This window comes from Dendropsophus ebraccatus, chromosome 5 (genome assembly GCF_027789765.1).
Source record: "Dendropsophus ebraccatus isolate aDenEbr1 chromosome 5, aDenEbr1.pat, whole genome shotgun sequence".
NCBI lineage: Eukaryota > Metazoa > Chordata > Amphibia > Anura > Hylidae > Dendropsophus > Dendropsophus ebraccatus.
The window spans coordinates 127212424-127222279 of record NC_091458.1 but is presented as its reverse complement, the minus strand read 5'-3'; positions in this window follow the sequence as shown (position 1 = coordinate 127222279).

Genomic DNA, 9856 nt, shown 5'->3' with positions numbered 1-9856 from the left:
GTATCTGTTATCAGTTCTTTTTATCAGAGAATATCTAGGCTCTAGGTGAATAGTAAGTTTACAACCCTAAAACCCCTATTGCACGGGGCAACTGTGAGGAGCAAATGAGCGCTGCCAGTGCTCGTTTGCACCTCGTTCAGGGTACAGGTGAGTACAGGGGGGGCTGCGGAGGGGCTGCCTGGGTGATCGCTAGATTGTCCGGGCAGCCCCAAGCAGATAGCAGTGGTCTGCTGCCGCCACTCGTATTCCACAAAGCGACGGCAGCAGAACGCTGCTATTGAAGTCGTTTGTCTTTCAACATATTGAAAGACAAATGACTGCAACAATCAGCCGACATGATTGTTGTCTTCTATTACATAAGATGGTTATCGGCCAAATACGGCCTATAATACTTTCGTTTAATGGGGCCTTAAAGAGGACCTGTGCTGTGCCGGGGTGACAGGCTCCCGACCCCCCGCTAGAGCTTCCTATACTTACCTGATCGCGCGCGTGCTCCTGAGATGAGCCATTCATGAGCATCAGACTCATCTCAGGAGTGCGCACGCCGGGCTTCAGGCGTTGAAATCTCCGTAACTGGACCGAATCAAGAAGCGGGACCCGGCGCAATCAGATAAGTATAGGGGGCTCTAGCGGGGGGTCGGGAGTCTGTCACCCCGACACGGGGGGTGACAGGTTCCCTTTAAGTGTCTACCAAAAAAATAGATTTTTTGAGCGTGTGGTTATTTAATAATCTGATTTACGTTCTAGAAAAACTCAAATACATGATGTAATTAGCGGTGATAGGAAAGTGTACCTGCATAAAACTTCACAGAGGTGTAGAATTTGACACTAATATTATACCATCCGAATTGACACTGATTGGTGGATAGGATATGTCGTGATTCCACTGGGAACCACTGGTCTAGAACATGGACATAGAACCCACCACAGCATGCAGCTCTCAATGCCATTCTGTGTGGTTCCAAATCATCAGGACCGGGTAGACTTTTTGAAAAAGACATTGCCGTCAAAAGACAGCTTTTTTTGGCTTGTGCTATCAAGAGAAACACTGTGTGGTTGACACTATAATGGGGGACACTGCATGGTTGGCAATGTTACGGGAAAACAATGGGCTACACAAGTTCAATTTAAAGCAAATCCAGGCAAAACTCTCCCTGTGTTATGCTTAGTGCATAGACCATGAATGACTCAGCTAATGGAGTCCAGCTTCTTTTCTTTGACACCAGTATGGGGCTAGTTACTGTATTTGGTTGCTGTTTCTAGTTTCCATCTCATGCATTTCTGGAGTTGACATTTGACCTAGGATTCTGACCTAGGCTGACCAGAATGCTTTGTGAAGTTGTGTACTCGTGTGCGTTAACATTCTTTCACCAAGCTATGGAATATCCATTACTAAAGCTTGTGCCTGTACATACAGTATAAACCTGATGTTTGCATCCGATGTTTACAAGGATAGTTATACTACTAAAACAGATACTATTACACCATTACAGACATATTCAGCAACAACAACAATAATAATACATTTATCTTAAAAAAAAATTAAAATAATAATAATAATATATATATATTTGGTGGTCCCAAATGGCTTCTTTCTGCCCCGCAGCACTTGATTTATAGATCTCTCCCTATGTACATATAGAGAGCGAGATCTATCAAACAAGCCTGACAGGGTTGGGAGAAGCTGGCTGGGACCACTCCAGTGACTTCAAGATTTGTTCCCACGAATTCTCTGAAACTCTGCCGCATTTCAGAGCAAATGGTAGAGTGTTGTAATATGGAAGGCTGTCACTTTTCGCCATTTTTCATTTCTGCACTTTTGTTTTTTTCTCCTTTAAGTTTAAAAGGCCATAGCCCATTCATTTTTTTTCACCTACAGAACCATATAAGGTAATATTTTTTGTGACACCAATTGCACTTTGTAATAACTTCACATAAAATATGCAGCAAAACCAGAAAAAAAATTATTTGCGCTGTGAAATTGAAAACAAAGCTATTTTATTTTTTATTTTTGGGGGGGCAGGTTGGTTTGACTTTACAACATTCACTGTGTTGTAAATCTATGTCAGTTATCTATGTTATCTATGTTCCTCAAGTCAGTACGATTACAACAATACCCAATGTATATAACTTAAAAAATGTGCCTAAAATTGCTCTATTCTGATCCTTATAAAAACGTTCTTTACTTTTGTGACTTAGTCTGTTTCTTGCGTTTACACCGTTTACCATGCAAAATAATTTAATAGTTCAAGCTTTTTTCCACTGGAGGACTTCTTTAAGGGTATCTGGTGTGAACTTCTGTTTTTGTCTATTTTGTCGTTCTTATATACCTCGGTATATGGTACAGTCTATTTTATGTATCCTATGACCCTTTGGTACCTGCAGATCTCATTATGTTTTGTTGTGCTGTTCTGGTTCTGCATTGTAAAGTTTAAAAGAAAGTTTAAAGAGAAGCTATCACCCCAGGCAGCCCCTAGAACTCACCCCCACCCCACCCCTGGACAGGGCCCTGCGTACATACTGGCTCCTGTGTGTCCCACTTGTAGATGAGCGGACAGTTAGATCTCTGTGGCACAACCGGGAGCGGGACACGCAGGAGCCGGTATATATGCTGGGCCCTGTCCAGGGGTGGGGTGCATTCGGCGGGGCTGCCCAGGGTGACAGGTTCCCTTTAAAAAAAAGAAATCTGCCAGAAGAATACAGGTCGGATAAATATATACGTGTGAGCAAAGTAGGGAAGGATATACAGAGGGACTATTTTCTCCATTATACATAGCTGAGCTCAGTGGGAATAAACCAAGAGTCCAAAGGGTCCTTTTACTCTGATAGACTGATATCAATATCCCTTTTAAACCCCTTTTACAAACCTGGCCATCTATGATATGAGATAAAAGTATAGAAAGCTGTGTGACTGGAAAGTTACAGGGAACTAAATTTACCGTGACTTCACTATTCTATTATTCCTCACTCTTATTCTATTTCTTCTTCTTATATAGAAGTGTATTAGAGCATGACTCTGTGTGCTGTTTCCTTATTCAATAAACTCATCATCTCATCATGGAATAGTTGGATTACTAACAATGCTGTGAACAAGTCACAATCCTTCTCCCTGGCTCACAATTGCATGGTTATTTCCTATCGTGGTTCACAGCCTCAATGTGCTCATCTCTGGCATTCTTCACATACTGTGCTGCACAGATAGGAGTCCTATTTGCTAGATATAATAAGTATAATTAGGAGATACATTGGCCATCTCTGCCAGCCATAAGCAACTTGGAACACATTCCTACATCTGTTCATTGGTGTCATTAATTTAGCCCCGCACAATAACTAGATTTAATAGGTTCTTCGGCTAAAATCTTTTTCTTTCAAATCAGCTTGTTTCAGAAAGTTATATAGATTTGTAATTTACTTCTATTTAAAAATCTTACCTCTCCATACTTATCAGCTGCTGTATATCCTGCAGGAAGTGGGTTATTCTTTCCAGTCTGACACAGTGCTCTCTGCTGCCACCTCTGTCCGTGTCAGGAACTGTACAGAGCAGTAGCAAATCCCCATTGAAAACCTCTCCTGCTCTCGTAGTTCCTGTCTCGGACAAGGGTGCCAGCAGAGACCACTGTGTCAGACTGAAAAGAATATACCACTTCCTGCAGGACATCAGCAGCTGACAAATACTGGAAGTTAATTACAAATCTATATAACTGCAGTACCGGCGGGCCATGTGCGCCCGCATCCCAATTCACCGCTGCACACGCTCCATTCAATGAATAGCGGCCGCAGAAAACTGACATGTCAGTTTTTTGTGCGGCCGTTAGTGATTCCGGACAGAGTGTATACTATGGGGGAGATTTATCAAATGGTGTAAAATTTAGACTGGTGCAAACTGGCCACAGAAACCAATCACAGCTCCTCTTTCCTTTCACCAGAGCTGGAAGCTGAGCTGTGATTGGTTGCTGTGGCCAGTTTGCACCAGTCTAAATTTTACACCCTTTGATAAATCTCCCCCTATGTGTATTAATCACGGCCGTTGTTACAACAGCCTTAGATGAGGATTTTAATTTTTTTTTTTTTTTTAGAAATGTGCATACAGACATACATGGTCTAAAACGTGTTGCTTAAAATGATTGATTAACATCTATTTTTACTTATAGCTAAAGAAAAAAATTATATTTTTTCTCAACCACTGAAACAATATAAAAAGCCATTTTACTGTACATTTTCTCTTCTTCTGCCTCAGACATGCCAGCTACATTTGTTAGTAAAGTGAAATGCCTGAATTTTCCTTGGTTCTGATTTCTGACATTTGCCAGAAAGTTGTCAAGAATGCAAAACCACCAGATCTAGAAGTCCGCTGCTATCTACATGGTTGGGGAGGGAATCTCTATGAGAGGTCATCACTGCTATTTCCTGCTATCATTGCTAAGGAGAATGGCGGGGTAAATGAATACTTAGGGACATTCCCTTTTCCCCCTATGTAAACTGGCTCTATTAATAGACCCAGGACATAATAAGTGTCTAGTAGAAAATATGAATTGACAACTAGATGTGCATTTACAGGAGAAAATACATAGTGCTTGAATAGAAAGCCCCTTTAAGAGTGACTTCAAGAGCACTCCTTTAAGAGAAATGTTAACCCTTTAAAGGACAACTCCGACGGGACCTAAAAAAACCAAAAACAAAACAGACACACCCTCCGGTGACGATCGACACTTGAATCTCCCACCGCCTGCGACTCCGGTACCTCCAGCCGGCGTCTTCGGAAGTCCCTCACTTCCGGGTCCGTGTGAAGTGAATAGGAGAGAAAAGGCTGCTGGTGCGCATGTGAACCGTCAGCCTTTTTATTGACTGGAGCGCATCACATGGCTTCCAGCAAGCCAATCAGGGCTGAGCAAGCTGGAAGCCATGTGATGCGGTCCAGCCAATGAAAAGGCTGCTGGTGCGCAAGTGCACCAGCAGCCTTTTCATGTCTCATTCTCTTTACCAGAAGACACAGAGAAGGATGAAGACCTGGCCCGCCCCCTGCTGTGATGGCATAGTCACAGATATGTATACTTTATTTAACTTAACGGAAAGGAAGGGGGGGATCATGGCCACACCGCTTATTTACATACATTACAAAGTTATATAACTTTGTAATGTGTGTTAAATAAGTTTAAAAAAGAAAAAGTTGTCCTTTAAAGACACATGACTTTATTTTTCTTCCTGGGTTCGTTAAGGGAATATTAGGTAGGTACCTTGGTAACGTCTCTTTAAGAGCATCTTTGGTGCTCGGCCATTATGGGTAACCGGCCTTTTAAAAGTGCCGGCCCCTTAAGAGCAAAATCAGTACCAGCCCTTTACGAGCAAATTCAGTACTGGCCCTTTAAGAGAAAATTCAGTACCTGCCCTTTAAGAGCGACTTTGGGGCCAGTCCTTTAAGGGGAAAATCGATACCGATGCTTTATGAGTGAATTCGTACTGGCCATACTTAGAGCTGCGCTGTGCATCAGAGCTCTGCGGCCGGATGGATTATCCGGCCGGTACTTAAGTACCAGCCCAGATAATCTGGCCAGAAACCGGCCATTCCGTGACCCGCCTGGGGTCACGGAACTGCCGGTCTCTTACCTAGTGTGAACATAGCCTTAATGTCAGCGAGGCAAAATCATAAGGACCTGCCATCTTCTATTGTCCAGTAGAGGACATGTGACTATGTGGATGTTGTCAGGCATTGAATGAAGGACCTGCGAGTTTCTATTGGCTGCTACATTTCAGCTATTTGCATGTGTGCTGTGATTGGCTGGTTAGTGCTGTGATATGTGATTGTTTGAACTCCTGAACATTCTGCCATTCATTTCTATGGGGAAATTTAGGTCTTTAAACATACATTTCTTTAAAAAAACAAACAAAAAAACAATCCAGTTTGTTTTATTAAAATAAAAGAAAACCTTCAAATAAAAAAAACAAACAAAAACAAATCCAATTGATACCAAAACTGCTTAGCACACCTGCCAGTGCCAAGGGCTTTGCAGCGCAGTTTAAACTGAGTCTGTGCACGAAGTGGTTTGAGCTAGATAACTTGCAGAAAATCGGGCGAAACTGGAGAAAGAAGAAGAAAGGGGTTACAATATAGGACTATGTTATACAATATAAGCAATATAATAATTCATAAAATAAATATTAAACTAAAAAAAAGTATAACTTGTCCCAAAAATTGTCCACATATAATATCATATGTCACCAACTCATGTTACAGTCTGACCCCATCACCCTCACCAAAAAAAAGTCTGCGAATTAACATGATCATTATTTTAATGTTATTTTTTTGGCCTATTGTCTGCTGTTTTTTTGGGTCTGTTTTGAAAAAACAGCTGTTATGTTGAAACAATGGCCGCTATTTGGGCTCAAAATGACTTCCAAAAAACAGCCATCAAGTGTCCAAAAAAGATGTGTGGTCACAGCCTTGCCCTGCTGCAAAAAGAATTTATCACCAGCAGTGCCACCAGCCTGGAAGTAAGTACAGGGGTCTGGCAGCTATATCATCTATCTGCTGCATCCAGAAATGGCAGCTCGCATTGGACCTGTGGCGCTGCATCTGTGTTGTTGGTGGACCATTATTCTCGTGTGGCTCCTTCTTCTCCTAATCTGAAGGGGACTCATGTCCAGTCAGTAACTTATCCAGCAGGATAGTGTGTAAAAGTTACAAAATCCTACTAATATTTACATTTCTAATCCTAGAGACCCATCTTTCGTCACGTTTTCGATTCATCTTGACTATCTTGACTGTAGCCACTAGATGGCAGCATCCCAGCATAATTAATGCTTCACGGTCTTACTACTTTTGTAATGTAACTACGTCAACTAGTGGAGACACTTTTTATGACATCTTAGATGCTCTTTCCAGCAATTTGCTATGTCATTCTTCTGTGTTATTGTTTTCCCTATCAATTCTCTTAATTTTTATACATTTCCTGGCCCACCTGGCCTGTAGCTTATTATTATTGAACACAGGGTGAACCCCAACCTCCTTTGCAGGTGATCTATCACTACTTATTGCAAACCCCAATTCTGCTAATTTCCTAGACTTTACTCATTTCATATGGCACACATGTATTGCACGCTTTTCCATAGTACCCCAGCAATGCCCTATGACCCCTGATGTCTGGCGTCATTCTTCCATCAATCAGCCAATCAGCTGCTGAGTTGGAACACCACTGCTGATTGGCTGAGCAGAGACTCCTGCAGTTTCAGTTTAGCCAATCAGCAGCTGCAGCAATGTCCCACCTCAGCTTCTGATTGGTTGAGTGAAAATTTCAGGAGCCAGAGCCCAGCACACATCAATCAGTGTGCCAGGTCTGGTAAAGAAAGATGTCTATTGGCTTCCCCCACACTGTGCCCATCCCAGTAAGATCAGGGGTCACCTAACCTAACAAAATTCAATCTGGTCTTTATGTCCCTACTCAACTCTCCTCCTCTACCCTTAGGTGTGTCTACCAGAACCTCCATTATGAGAGCAGCGGCAGCAGACCACTGCTGTCTTCTATGGGCCACCTGGACCATCTAAAGATTGGCCGGGCCCCTCCTGCAGCTCCCCGTGACACACTAATTAGAAGCTGTATAGAACTCATAATTGGAAAGAGGTGTGCAAACAGAATTGGCATCTTAAACTCCAACAACTTAAGGGTTAGCCTAGGAAAATATTTTTTATAGGTAAATCCGATCACCATTCGTTTTTTGTATTTACATTTCCAAAAAACAAAACAAAACAAAACAAAGTGCTATCTCATCAGATGTTGCTGGAGTAATGTTAGTATCACACCACCTGCTGTCTCAACAACTTTACTGCGTTCACCAGGGTGCCCCTCACCGGGGATGTGGAGGGATCCTTGGCAGTAGCGGTCTTTGGCACCAAGCACCCCAAGCGATCGCTTGGGGCCCCCAACATCCAGGGGGGCCCCCACGTCCTGCTTTTGTGCTCAAGACCGCTGGACAAGGCCGCTGCCCCGCTCGCTGCTGCGATCTGAACTATAACTATGAGCACTCGTAATGAGCACTCACAGTTACATGCAGCAGCAGCACTTACAGGGTGGGAGCCATTGGCTCCCTTCCTGTCAGTCACTCTTGTGGCCACAGAAAGTGTTTTCCCTGCGGTCACAAGTGGCTACTTTGTCCTTGTGCATCAGCGCCAGAACAAGGGGAGTGCAGCCTCTTATGATAGCAGGGAAAACCCTTCCTGCGGCCACAAGAGTGAAGAGAAGAGGAGACGCCCGGACCCAGGTGAGTATAAGTGTTTGTTTTATTGTGTTATATACTATATGGAAGGGGGAGCACACAGGGGTCTGTTTAACTGGGGGAGAGCACAGCGGGGGAATATATAAATGGGGAGAGCACACAGGGGGGTCTATATAAATGGGGGGAGCACACAGGGGGGCTATATATAACTGGGGGAGCACACAGGGGGACTATAGACTACTGGGGCTTCACAGAGGGGTCTATATACTGGGGGCAGCACACAGGGGGTCTATATACTACTTGGGGCAGCAGAATGGGGTCTATATACAACTGGGGGAGCACACAGGAGGTCTTTTCAAGTGGGGGAGCACACAGGGGGGCTATATACTACTGGGGGAGCACACAGGGGGTCTATATACTACTGGGGGAGCACACAGGGGTCGAAATACTACTGGTGGGGCACACAGGGGGTCTATATACAGCTGGGGGAATATACAGGGGGTCTATATACTACTGGTGAGGCACACAGGGGGTCTATATACTGCCGGGGGCAGCACACAGGGGGTCTATATATAACTGGGGGAGCACACAGGGGTCTGTATACTACTGGGGCTTCACAGAGGGGTCTATATACTACTGGGGGCAGCACACAGGGGGTCTATATACAACTGGGGGAGCACACAGGAGGTCTATTCAAGTGGGGGAGCACACAGGGGGGCTATATACTACTGGGGGAGCACACAGGGAGTCTATATACAACTGGGGGAGCACACAGGGGTCTATATACTACTGGTGGGGCACACAGGGGGTCTATATACGGCTGGGGGAATATACAGGGGGTCTATATACTACTGGTGAGGCACACAGGGGGTCTATATACTGCTGGGGGCAGCACACAGGGGGTCTATATATAACTGGGGGAGCACACAGGGGTCTGTATACTACTGGGGGCAGCACACAATGGGTCTATATACTACTGGGAGAGCACACAGGAGTATATAATACTGGTGGGGCACACAGGGGATCTATATACTACTGGGGGAACCACACAGGGGGTTTATATACTACTGGAGGAGCACACAGGGGTCTATATCCAAGTGGGGGAGCACACGGGAGGTCTATATACAAGTGGGGGAGCACACAGGGGGGCTAAATACAACTGAGGGAGCACACAGGGGGGCTATATACTAGTGGGGGAGCACACAGGGGGTATATACAACTGGGGGCAGCACACAGTGGGTATATACGACTGGGGCAGCACACAGGGGGTCTATACACAACTGGGGCAACACACAGGAGGTCTATATACTTCTGGGGGAGCACATGGGGGGCTATATATAATTGGGGGAACACACAGGGGTCTATATACTACACAAGGACACAAGCGGTATATACTATTGGGGGCAGCACACAAGGGGTATATACTACTGGAGGTAGCGCACAAGGGGTATATACTACTGGGGACAGCACACAGCGGTCTATTGTTGTGGAGCACATGTCGAGGGGGGGGGGGGCCAGACATAACTTCGCTTGGGGCCCAGAAATGCCAAGACTGCCCCTGATCCTTGGTGTGGTGAGCCAGGTGCCGCAGAAGCTGCAGTATCTAGGAGATTGCAACTGCATCAAATAGCTGCACGGTGTCTCCGAT